Source organism: Rissa tridactyla, chromosome 1 (assembly GCF_028500815.1).
Source record: "Rissa tridactyla isolate bRisTri1 chromosome 1, bRisTri1.patW.cur.20221130, whole genome shotgun sequence".
In the NCBI taxonomy this organism is placed as follows: domain Eukaryota; kingdom Metazoa; phylum Chordata; class Aves; order Charadriiformes; family Laridae; genus Rissa; species Rissa tridactyla.
In genome coordinates, this window is record NC_071466.1 from 8,504,109 (window position 1) to 8,517,135 (window position 13,027).

A 13,027-nucleotide genomic window follows, 5' to 3' on the forward strand; every position below is an offset into this window, starting at 1 on the left:
TTTCCTTAAAAGCTGAATGGACTCCCATGGAGCAGGTCTCCGTTCCCTCAAACCCTGGCATTTTATTTTATTATTTTTTTTATGGGGGATTTGCTAAATCACTGCTGCCGCAGCATCCCCCACGGATTCGTTAAGGCTGTTCTTGGAATGGATACTGGAAAACAAAGTCAGAGCAGAAGCCCTGACTCACCTACAGGTTTCTGGAGGTTGGATTTTTGTTGTCGTCAAAAAGATGGATACGCTCCTCTCCAGCTGTGTCAGACGTCAGCATCAAAAGGCCTAGAAATTATACATGTTATTCCTTAACCTCTTTCGCAGCAAGTTCCTCCTGACCCTTTACTTTGAACTAAATTATACGCATTTACAAAAACTAATTGTCTAAGATGCGTTCCAATTACAAGTCTAATTACACTTTTCTAACTGTTGCCTGGCTGACTCGGTCTGAAATCAAACCAGGCTTTTTTCTTTTATTCCAAATTAAATTGGGCTGAAAGGCTTTCTGGAGTTCTATAAAGTTCAGAAGTAGATAAAAATTTAAGCATCTGAAGACTCAGTAGATAAAAGGCTGAGCCAAGACAGAAGAGCTTTCCAAGCGCGCATCAGAAGGACCTGTCAAGATTTAAGGAATCTTGGACTCTGCTACCCTCCCTAGGAGGATGCAGAAGGGTGAAAGCATGTACCTTTCTCCCCTCTCCTCTTCATCCTCCTGCATCTCTGCTTCCTCTCTTTGGCCATGAAATCTGGCTGCACAGTTTCCATGAAATTGGAAAGCGCCAGCAGCTGTCTGCCTTCTCCCTGGAAAGAAGGGCCCCACACGGTTCCTCACTCATCTCGGAACCACTCTCGTTTCCTCCCCGTCTTTCCCAACCCTTCTGTAGTTGCCAGTTTCAGACCTTATCCCACTTCCCACCCACTATTTATCCAGGAGCAGGCTCTGCCCTGTCACTCCACCCTGGTCAGGACAAGCCAAAATTCCTTTCCTGCAGTTCTCCTGCCTGAAAGACAGCACCTGAGAAGTCTCCACTTGTTTCAAGGCTGCCAGAAGGAGTTTTCTCTTCTTTCCTGGCACTTCCTTAAGAAGAAGAGGGAGAGCAATTAAACACTGTGAACATTTATCAGGAATAATAATGGGCTCACCATTGCTTTGTGTCTTTACGTGAACATTGTTTCCAAAATGCTCCATTCCAAGCTTCGGGAGAGTTTTTTAGCTAGTTTCCAGTTACAACCAGATGATTATGTCAGTCGCTCCTGATCTTGGAACCTGTACATCCAAGTCAGCCTATTTTACATTTCTGGGTTTTTTTTCTGGAGACTCTGAACATATCTATAAAAAGCTACATATTAAGGCAATCATTACAATCAAAGGTATGTGTGTAAACGGCTTTAAAACGATCCGGACCACTGTGCTCAAAGGACAGTAATCAATAGCTCGACATCCAGTTGGAGGCCCGGGGTTGATACTCGGGCTAGTGTTGTCCGAAAACTTTATCAATTACTTGACCACCACCACCTTTCCTTCAGCAGATTTGCAGACATGACCAGTAGAGCTTAAACCAAGAGACCTTGAGAAATTTGAGGACTGGGCCAACAGCGATCTCAAAGTTCAACACGGAGAAGTTTGAAGTTGCACACCTCCAGCAGAATAACTGTTAAATCAAGACAGGGTGGGAACGTACCAGCTCAGTACCAGCCCTGCTGAAGGGGTTGTGTTTCAGCAGATATCAAGATGAACATATGCCAGCCATATGCATTCAGCTCCAATAAAGGAAACCCCACACTGAGCTACGTCAGGAGGAACATGGCTAGCAGGTCAAGAGAAGTTATTACTGGCCCCGACTTGGCACTGGTGAGGCAACATCTGGCAGGTGGTGGACACCCTTGTCCAAGAACGACATTAAACAAACCAATGAAAACCCAGCAGAGAGCTATTGGGGCATACAGCACAGGACTTAGGAAAACAAGTTGAGGAAGTTTGGGAGGTCATCTTTCCCCTCTGCTCTGCCCTGGGGAGGCTGCGTCTGGAGCACTGGGTCCAGTTCTGGGCTCCCCGGTTCCAGAAGGACAAGGAACTGCTGGAGAGAGTCCAGTGAACACTGTGGAGATGCTGAGGAGGTGGAGCATCTCTGTGCTGAGGAAAGGCTGAGAGCCCTGGGGCTGTTCAGCTGGAGAAGAGCAGACCGAGAGGGGATCTCATCAATGCTCAGCAAGAGCTAAAGGGCGGGGGGCAAGTGATGGGGCCAGACTCTTCTCAGTGGTGCCCGGCGACAGGACAAGGGGTAACGGGCACAAACTTGAGCATAGGAAGTTCCACCTAAACATGAGGAGGAACTTCTTTCCTGTGAGGGTGGCAGAGCCCTGGCACAGGCTGCCCAGAGAGGTGGGGGAGTCTCCGTCTCTGGAGACATTCCAAACCCGCCTGGACGCGTTCCTGTGCCACCTGCTCTGGGTGACCCTGCTCTGGCAGGGGGTTGGACTAGGTGATCTCCAGAGGTCCCTTCCAACCCCTACAATTCTGTGATTCTGTGAAGTCAGGCTTGTTTCATCGGGCCAAGAGGATGCTAAGGACAATCTAACCACAGCCTGCAGCCACCTAAAAGGCAGCTACAAACACAGCAGAGCGACAGTGTTGTGGGGTGACCTCTGTGGTAGCCTTTTCTCAGTCATCCCAGAGCATTGTGCCTAACATGATCCGATCAGTCCGAGTATCAGATTAATTCCAGGAAGGAAAGAATCCCCTTCCCTCTTCCTCTGCTGCATGAACTGTGCTCAAGTGAAACTTCAGCAATGCCCCACCAAAGCAGTCTCTGCAATTAATACTCTCTTCTCTCCCATCGTTTACTTGCGGCAGAGCTTAGGCCACAAGGACTGAAAGCGTGTATTTAGTTTACTACTAGAATTTGCGCCACCTAATTTACTCATAATTAGCACAGATGATCTAATATTCCTTGCTGACCTTAATTTCCACAAAACCCACCAAATAAATTATTCTTTTGGATGTGCACCCAGACTACAAAAGCTCAAGTCATTACAATTCCTATCCAGTTCCATGCTGGTGTAAATGAGAGAATCGGACCCTTAAACTCCCGAAGAACTTGTAAGCAGCGTTGCATTAATGGATCTCCTGGAACAACCACGTCTCTGTGAAGAAGAATGTCAACCACTTGTACGGCAGCCTTTGAAGCGCCTCTCCACAGAGGAAACAAGCCATCAACCTAGACAAATTCACCGGCTGGGTTTTGATGGTTAGATGGATCACACGACAAACAGATCTGTACGCTGCATTTCAAACAGATGCTGAAATTGCTTTCTGCTCCACAGCCTATACTCCTAGGAATCGCTGGTGTCAATAAAGCGGAACGGCACCCGACTATTTTGACTTGCGTGGTTGCTGTTATTGCTGCTGCGTAAGAAAAATACCTTCTGACAAAGCGTGGGGCTTTTAGGCAGCCTTGTGTTCTTGACCTCAGTCCTACCGCTGCCCTGCTCAGCTCTCTGCTGACACGGCCTGCTATAAAAACCTTCAAGTGGGTACATACATATTTGGGGATGCAAAATGTTTACTGTAAATCCAAGTGCAAAGACAGCACTTACATATCTGAGGAAAAAAAAAAGGAGGAAAAAAAAAAAAGCATCTTTCATTTGAATGAGCTTGATGTTTATCTTCTACACCAAACGAGCTGAGACAGGTTCACACTTTTATGTGCTCTTTAGTTTTCTGAAACGGTCCAAAAGCATTGAAGATATCATCTGCCTAACGATGAGGAGAAAAGGCTTATTCTGAGGATCCTAAACAGCTGGATATCTGCGCCAGGTCCTGGTTCTGCTTACCTACAGGATCTTCTTACACAGCACTCCTCACCGGTACCTGTAGTCTCCCACCTGTATGCGTTGTACAAAATTAGAGTGGATGAAGTCGCGAGCACGGGGATGCACCGCGAAACCGACAGAGGATGGAGCCGGGATCTTTCCCTGCCAGCAGGGATGAGGCAGGGCAGAAAAGGGACAGGACCACACAAACACTTTGAATATCTAGTGTCCAGTGACCAGAAATCACCCTGTCAATTCATACCTGCTGCTAACATCGCAGTCTGGTTTGAGAGAGGTCTGTTGTTTTTCTCAGGAACCCATCAAACAGCAAGTAGCTCTATTAATATAAACACTTGTGCATCCCACACTGTATTAAACCGAGTTCCAGTTTCCAAGGGATGTCTGACATTAGTTACCGCCACACATCATCACTGAGATGTATCATTCTCTGTTTCCTACATAATAAAAAATTAAACGAAGACTCTCAAGTTACTAATTAGATGTCATTTTTTAAATAAGTGTGCACAGAAGCAATGGCCAAAATAAAGGAGTTCTCATTTTCATGAAAAGGCAACAATTTACGACTAGTATTTGAAGGGTTGTACCAAGCAGGGAGTACAAATGATTTTTAAGAAAACAGAAGCACAAAGAAAAAAAAACAAGTTTACAACCAAATGTTTTAAGTCAGCAATCTGGGATCCTTGACTTAAATACAATTAAAAACCAGCAATAAAATCAACTTGATTCAAATGAATCTATCACGTTAGTAAATAGGTGCACTGCCAGCTTTCCCAGGCAAAGCTTTTACTGTTTGGTTGTAGTACTCCTTGGCACACCGGGAAAGCTCTGGGATGAAATGGCTGAAACGGAGCCTTGCATCCGCGGGCGCAGGCAGACAGCACTACATCAGTCGTTGCACGCTGGCACAGGTTATTTTCGAGGATACAACAAATTCTTTTTTCTATTTTTTTTTTTTTTTTAAATACAAACCAAGAAGATTTAATGCAAACTGAAGATTCAGCAGCACTTGCCCAAGGAAATTCCAGCACATCACAAACCACCTGCTTCATTAAGCCACAAATATTGCATTTACGCCCAAGAATGATACAATCAACGGGCATAAAATAAACACTCGGGTGCAGCAAAGCAAGCCTAAAAGTTATAGGAATCTTGGTCTTATTTCCTAACACTTGTTCACGTTAAAGTCGGCACCTCAACGAGATGGAAATGGGGTTTGTAGCAAAAAAAACATCATTCTCTTAAATTAACAGGAAAACTAATCTCTCTCCAGAAACAAATGAAGGTGCATCTGAATCTGAAGGAAAGATGAAGACGACAAACTAGCAAGCTTTGATATACAGAACACATCTATAGAAGTGGGTGAAGGAAGACAGGCAAAAAAGAATCACTTCCTTTCCCAGCAGACAAGACTCCAAGATCCGCTTTGCCAAAATAAAGAGGAAATTTTAAGAGAAATTCAACATTTAAAATGCATTATGGCTACTGCAGCCCTTTCTCATATAAAATACAAGAATCTTAAAAATAGAAGCAGTCGAGCTTCCCTGACAACGTTATGACTTAAGTATTTGCACGATCATTTTTCATCTTTGATGTATTTTGCTGGGAAGAGGAATAACTTCTTAACCTGCCTGCCAGAGCAGCATCGCTCCCCACCGCAGCCCGGAGAGGGGATGAAGAGGAAGGTCTGCGGCTGCTGCAAACCTGAAGGAGTTCTGTAAATCCTGCCCGTGCTGGCAACGGTGGAAAGGGCCACATGGGATGGAAAAGAGGAGATATTCCAGTGAGATTTCTTGCTCCTGTCCCCCACAATTACATCCTCTCATATTTTAGGCTTACAGCCTCACCCTCATTCAGAAATATCAAATATCAAGCTGCGCGTGCATAGGCAAACCAAAAAGAGATCAGCCTAAGGATCCTGCCACGACAATCGTTTACTATCTAAAGATACATCAAAATACAGCCAGAGGTGGACTTAAAGCAACACAGATAACTTCTCAGGACAGGCAGCAGTTTCCTATTTTCTAGCACTTCCCCATTTCTCCTGACTAGAAATAAGCACGGCAGGCAACAACGACACAGTTTTAGCAACTTCTTTAAAATTCTTCCTATTTCAACATAAAATTGGGCAAGTAAAATGGAGCATGTACATGTATATAGCCTAAATGTGTCAGATACTGAGTAGTCTCACAATCCAAATTTTTCTATGAGGAAAACAATACAAGGAAAGCAAAAAATCTTTGAAATAGGATGGTAAATGCTAAAATCCAACTCTACCACCCTTCCCCACCAAGAATGCAGACACACGTGCAGTGTCTATATGCAGAAATACAAGAGGAAAAATGAAACAGGGTGTAACAACAACAAACAGAATGAAAAAAGAATCTATTCACGTCCTCCCACTATCGAATTCCTTTGATGGTGATTGCTGGAATTAACCGAAGTAGAAAAATTAAGAAGACAGAAGATGTAGGCTCACCGCCACTTCTTACCTTTGCTTATACTTACTACCTAAGGCACTCGAGGACTTTAGTGCATTATAAAAATCATTTCTTTCTTCAGTTCTCACCATTACTTGCAAGTGGCACCCATGCCAAAAGCCAGAGCTGCAAGGACTTTTCTTCTATATAATTGATCCCTGCAAAGGTTTTATTCAAGACGACTGAAAACAGCCTCACAAGGGAAATACCAATCATTCCATTTCAGGGATATGAAAAACAAATACCCAGACAAGCTGCGGCTCTTGCTCGAAGTCATACAAGAAATCAGCTCCAGTGCTGTGCACAGTCCATGTCTAGGTCCCTGCTTTTGTCTTGATGGTGACTCTCTTCATCCCAAACCTAAAAAATACCTTAGCACACTGCAGAAGAGTTCATTTTCGAGAGAGAAAAACCTAATTTTGCCTCCGACAATTTTTTTTATTGAAATACCCCCTTGAACAAGAGAATTTTCCCCAGTGAAAGGGTTTGAAAGCTCTTCAGCTTCTTGCTAAGTTTTCAATGGTATTATTCAGAACTAACTTGCCAAGCAGAGCTTGTAAACTACTGGAAATAAGCACAAGGGTCAGCCCAAAAGTTTCTGCCAGGTTTTCAGGCAGACCTTTTTAAGGAGAAAGGAGAAAATAGGTGGGGAAAAAGGAAGAATCTAGTTACTGTGGCTGAACAAGCACTGAAAATATGAAGTTTTGGGGTTTTTTCCAAACCATAGGTAGCTCTACCGTCTAGAGCTGAATAAAACTAGTCAAACTCCACTGCAGGTATTCAGCACTCTGCAGGCTACAGCAGTTACATCCATAATTCATGCCGTTTACACGTCTACCTGCTGCTTGGGAAAGATGAGCACAGAGAAATATGATGTGGGGAAGTTTCTTCCTTCTTTTACTCGTGTTTCTACCCCTCAAAATGAAACAAAAAAAAAAAAAAAAAAAAGATGGAAGCAGCTAAAGAAGCAGAATAGTAATTAATCCCAGAAGCGTAACAAAATCTCTCTGCTTTTTTCCAGCATCCATGCAAGCCCCCGGCAGCAACTGTCCACCCTCACAAAAAGCAAGCCTTGCATATCATTTTTTAAAGTTAAAGATAATATTTTACCTCTGCAGTTGCCGGTTTGGAACTGCAGGGAAACATATACTCCTTTCAAAATGTAAAACAACAGGGAAAATTGTTTAAACATTTCAAAACCCAAACTTGAAAAACTTCTTAAAGAAGTGTGATAAATGGAGAGAAGTTGGCTACAGGAAAGAAAAGTGCTTAATTAAGCCTATACTGAATCAAGTAGGCTACATTTTCTTACTGAGCAATTACTATCGCTATTAGTAGATGATAACTAGCTGGGGGTCATGTCATGGAACACTCCAGTACGTGAAGTATCATGCATTTAGTTTGTATGCAATTAAGACCGTTTCATTGTCTCATCAGGTTCCCTGTGACACCCAATTAAGTAATAACACAAGGAAAGTGCTCTTAATTAATGAGGAAAATCCTCTGCAAGCTAGACACAGGTGTGTATATCTCAAGTAGAGCCTGAAATAGTCGAATAGATCATTTAATCTTTACTAAAAAAACCCACTCAAATTTGTACCTAATTAACTCAATAGCAGGATTCTTTTTGATTTCTTCCAAGGGGGTTACATTTCTTCGCGACGTTCAACAATGAAGTGGTTTATAAAAGATTAAAATTAAAACTGACACTTGGAGTGAAAAAGTGGTTGCAAGCGATAACAATTTGCACATCGTTATTCTCTTCCCCCCCCCCCCCGAATTGGTTTAAATGATCTTTGTTCTTGCAATGTTTTTTTCAAAACCAACCTCCTAACATTGGCATTGAGGGAGCAGATTTGTTTTCTTTCTAAACAGGTGCTTTTCGGTGTATTTTAAACCATTATCTCAACTAAAATAACATCACCAACATGAGACCATATTTCATATCCATCGTCTCTGACCCATATAGCTACAGGATCGCCAACGTGTGATGGCCAGCAAAGAGCCAGATGAAGTGAAGGTGGCCCATCTTTCAGATCCAAGCTTATCCGGAGACAGAAGAGAGAGGGGTACCTGGGCAGGGGCTTAAGCCCAGTTTCTTTCAGTAGGCATGCATTTTTCTTGCTTCTTTCATCAGAGATGCCATTGCTCTTCTCACACTACAAAAGCGTATTTCCAAAGCACAAAACACAAGCAATAGCGATGCTCATCTCCTGGTAGGGTATTTTCCACTATTTATTTCTGTTTTCTTTTCTATGGCGTCTACTCAATACAAAGGTTTCTTCAAAACAAGGAAAAGGTTTTCATTTGTGAAAATACTTCTAACCAAATTGCAGACCCCCCCTTATAAATTGGAGGCATGGATGTTACTTTTCTAAGAAGCAAAAAGATCTTTTTAATGTCTTTTTATATATATGTGTGTGTGTGTGTGTGTATACATTTATGTAAGTCTTTAAGGCCATCCCAAGAGTTGGTGTGTGCATGTATTTGCGCAAATACCGTTAAGTTGAAAAGACAGATTTGAACAAATTAAAGACAGATTTATAAATACTATCTGAAATATTCGCACAAAACTGTTCTTATACAAAGCTATGCTATTTTGGTTGAGCCAAACGAAACCCCATCACAGCCAGGGATGTTCGATTAGTCAGCCCAACACCTTTAACATTTTGTGATGCCTGTCAAGGACAATGTCGTAGAGAGGCTTGTAGCAAAAAAATGATACTAGAAAAAGTCAGAAGATCATCGTAGGTCTCTTTCTTACACGCTTCAGTAAGCGGAACAGCAAAATTTAACTGCAAAGAATGACATTTCCATCAAGTATAGTAGTTTTTCACCCAAATTTCTCCAGCTAGATAAAGTGGACGTGTGTCTTTCAATGCATTAAACACATAGGACTATTCTTCATATCTGTACATAAAGTTGTGTATCCGTAACGTGCAGCTGGTACAGACAACTTCAATTAAGGTTATCTTCCACTTTCCGTTGCTTGGTTTTAGTGACATCGCAACCTGAATAAATTTTAATTGTTCAAGCCACAGTTTTCTACCTTTGGCATCTGACTTGGAATCTATTTTGCAAGACTTCAACCCTGGAAAGCTGGTCTGCTGCTTCTGGGATTTAGAAGGTCCAGACCTTATCTGAGTACTTTGTATTCAAAATTTGGTTACGGGAGTTGGCCAAAAGGTGAGACAAAGTTAATAGACGTTAAAGAGGTGTTTTTAACTATGCTCATGAAAATCAGCCCTAACTGACCAAATTATAGACCTCTAAAAACTGTAGCTTTTACAGGTTAATTTGCACAATTAAACACAGAATATTTCATCTTCCTACTCCTCCACTCAGGCCTTTTACGTACGCCAGCAACAGGCACCCTACTCCATCCCCACAGGCTCAGCACACGGGGTCTTTGTGACTCCCCATCATCATGTTCTCTGGTACCCACAATTCAGGATTGTTCCAATCTCAGCATCCTCCAGCATCAAATAAAATGAAATAGCAAGAAACATCAAATAGCACGAGTCCCTTCTAACAGTTACTTTGCACAAATAGTATCAACCTCACCCTGACTTTATTTTAGAGCCGTGTTTCCTATTTAAAGTCCTAGCGATCAGCATAGTTCCATATGATAACTTCTGATTTTTCATATTTCCAGCTCATTAAAGCCTGGCATGAATACACACTTAGGACTGCAAAGCCACACAACAAAAAGAGAAATTCCAGAACTGAACGTACACAATATCTTGGAACTGATATTTCACACTTGCTTTTTTTTTTTTTTTTTAAATCTATTCAAGGACAAAATTAGCCTTAAGAGTGAATAAAACCGTTGTCTGCAGGACTCTTGCCCTCTCGGCTGAAGAAGCTGGATGGTGTATAAGTATAGATGACAAAAAAAACTGCAAGAACAGCAGGTATGGTCTTGTCATCAAGCATTAAGATGAATGCTGCCCCAAGGAACGGGTCTTCCCCTGCTTCTGCCGTAGAGATTCTCCGTGATGCTCAACCGAAAACTCTTTCTAGCTGATTAACTAATTGTGTAATCTTCATTTTCTGGACACTCAAGGCCAAATCTGCAATTTAGGTGCTGAGATCTGACAATCGCATCTGTGGCCAACAGAGCTTTGGATTGAATATGTGAAATGCTATGAAGATGCAAAGATTCTCTGAAAACACATGCCCCAGGCATCTCAAGAAAGAAATGTGACATCCGTGAGCATATATTTTTCCAATGAATACTTAACTATCCTCTTGGGACTTTAGCTCCTCCACTGTAAAATGGGGACCCATTACACGAGAATTAATCTATCACACTCCTGCTCGTGAAGCAGCCTGATCCTGCGCGTGAATTCGGACCTACCGTACAAAGAAGGGATTTCTCACGTATATTTCCAGCACAGGTGGCCCACTCTTTGCATGTAGTTGTGCTCAAATACACAAGAAGAACACACGTTTCATGAGCCCAATAATCTGCTTCCAAACAGATGGGCAGCCCAGTTAATCTGGTGGGAGCATGGCCTTTATCAGCTTCCACCTGCAAGCCCAGCTCAGGGTACCGTGCCAGGCACCACAGATCTATTCTTCCAGCTCCTCACTCCACCTCTGCACTGCCAAAACAAAATATAACCCTTTTTTTTTTTTTTTTTAATAGCCTTAGTACATGGCTAAAATGCCACTGAGGAAGCAGAACTCAGAGCACCACTATGTCCATAAGCTCCCATTCCCAGCCTCATCCTTCCTCCCTGCCAGCATCGTCATGACCAGTCACAACCACATCTGGTTGCCACTGCTGCAGGGAACACTGAAACGTTGGGAAATTCTACATTTCTTCCCCTGAGAATCAAGTATGGAAACAAACTCCTAAATCCCTACTTTAGGGGCAAACATGGGCAGGAATTGCAAGAAGCAGGGAGGGAGGCAGACGAAAAATTTGCACGTGCCCTTCTTCCCAGGCTCCTCAAGAACAGCCACCTCCCCTTGGAGATCAGCCTTCCACCTCTTCGGCTCTTTTTTTTTTTTTTCCCTAGACAGCAAAAGAGACCAGCTTTCTAAAAACTCAAATCTTTACAGCACAATAAAGATATTTGATTAAAAAAAAAATTAAAAATTTTTAAAGTAACTATCAAGGCTATACTTGCCTGTCCAAAGTCTTTAACAGCAGATCCCTATGGGGAAATGTTGGTAAAGAGGACAGAACTGTCACCTTGTACTTTCATAACCTCCCACCCCAGTTTCTTTCATCACGTAGGTTCTTCCCTGAGCCCTAAATCTCTTACCTCAGCTGCTCGTTTTCAGCTCTTGAAAGTTTTGGTACAAAGAAGCCACTGAGCCAAATTTTTTTTTGCTTTGATCAATCATGTCCCACTATTCAGAAAACAGGTTAAAAACCATTAGTCTTGCTTATCTTATCCAAAAGTTTGCTAGGATCTTATCTTTCTTATAATTTATTTAGCACTGAATCCCTGGACAATACATCTGAAATATTCTTAGATCACTTCAAATATCACTCAAAACCAGCAGTTTTGCTCGTGAGGCAGAACTGGCAGAAATAGGTTTTAGATGCAGACAAAGACTGATCGATGCACGTGGCATATTTTTTGAAAGCCACTATGAATAGGGTCCAGCCGATACTTTGGTGAACCGGGCTTCAATGACCACAACAGATCGTCTGGAGACATCCAGATACTATAACACATCGCCTGGAGCCCGTGGATTTAAATAGAGTCTTTGTCTTGCTGCTCACGTGCCTTACAGTATTCTTCTTGCATCATTTTAGCCGGTGCTGCCATGCACTAAAACTCCATTTTAGAAAGTTTTCTAAATTCTTTTCCATAAGCAGAGCGGTCAGAGGTAAACACTCAGGATGAGATCACTTTGGGGGAGGAAAGAAAGTTTACAGATGGTTTGCAAATAGCAATTATACAGGTGGCTGCATTTCATAAATCCCTCCCTCAACGGATCCTAAATTGAGATCACCAGCCACCACCCATTGCCCTGAGCGCATCGCCAAATTTCAAATGTGTATTTTACAGCTTTTAGAGATTCCCTATTATAATAAATACAAGGCTTTTTACCCTTCACTCTCAGCAATGCAATTCCATTCCCATAGCCACCATGTGCTCTACACATTTTTAGGACTTTTTTATGTCAGCTCGCAGATAATTTGAGCTATAACCCAAACCCACCCTTACCAGAGTGCCATCTTGTACAGAAATTTTTAACTGGAACAAGGTAGTAATTTTAACGCGAAGGTTGGCCCCGTTAAGTAAAAACTAATGTTTCAATTAGCAAACTCCATCACCTCCCAACACAACTTCTGTAACACGGCCACAGGTTAAAGGCGCCTGGTGCCTTTCCACAATTCTTTCTGCCCAGGAAGAAAAGACGTGTTCATAGTTTCATCAATTTAAAGGCCAAGGAGAGACTACAGCTCCCCTGAAATTCCCCTCCTGACAATCACACGCCATTAAATATCACCCACAAACTGAACAAGAACATACCTATGTTGGCCCATGCAGTTTTAAAAGAAAAGTGATCTAACGGGAATTTCTAGGGATGGAAAATGCTCTTTTTCCTTCAATCGTTCATTATGACAGATGGGCCACCTCCCTAATAAAGTCATGCCTTGCTTCAACTCTGAACTGCCCAATTTCCCCTTTAAAACACTGACTTTAGGTACGCCTTCCTCAGATGCAGAGGAGGACACTCAGTGCCTGGAATTT

The 13,027-nt window shown here is 42.4% G+C and overlaps 1 protein-coding gene across 8 annotated transcripts in view; it reads right to left on the reverse strand.

The window, feature by feature from the left end:
• FAM168A (family with sequence similarity 168 member A) overlaps nt 1-13,027 on the reverse strand; it is a 222,389-nt gene that overhangs the window by 190,313 nt on the left and 19,049 nt on the right. For 2 of the 8 annotated variants that reach the window (XM_054188916.1, XM_054188914.1), the window contains exon 1: nt 10,666-11,513. The exons of the other annotated variants lie outside the window; for them this stretch is intronic. The gene's annotated coding sequence lies outside the window, so the exon portion shown is untranslated. Of the gene's footprint in view, nt 1-10,665; nt 11,514-13,027 lie in introns of those variants that run through there. 8 annotated transcript variants of the gene reach the window in all.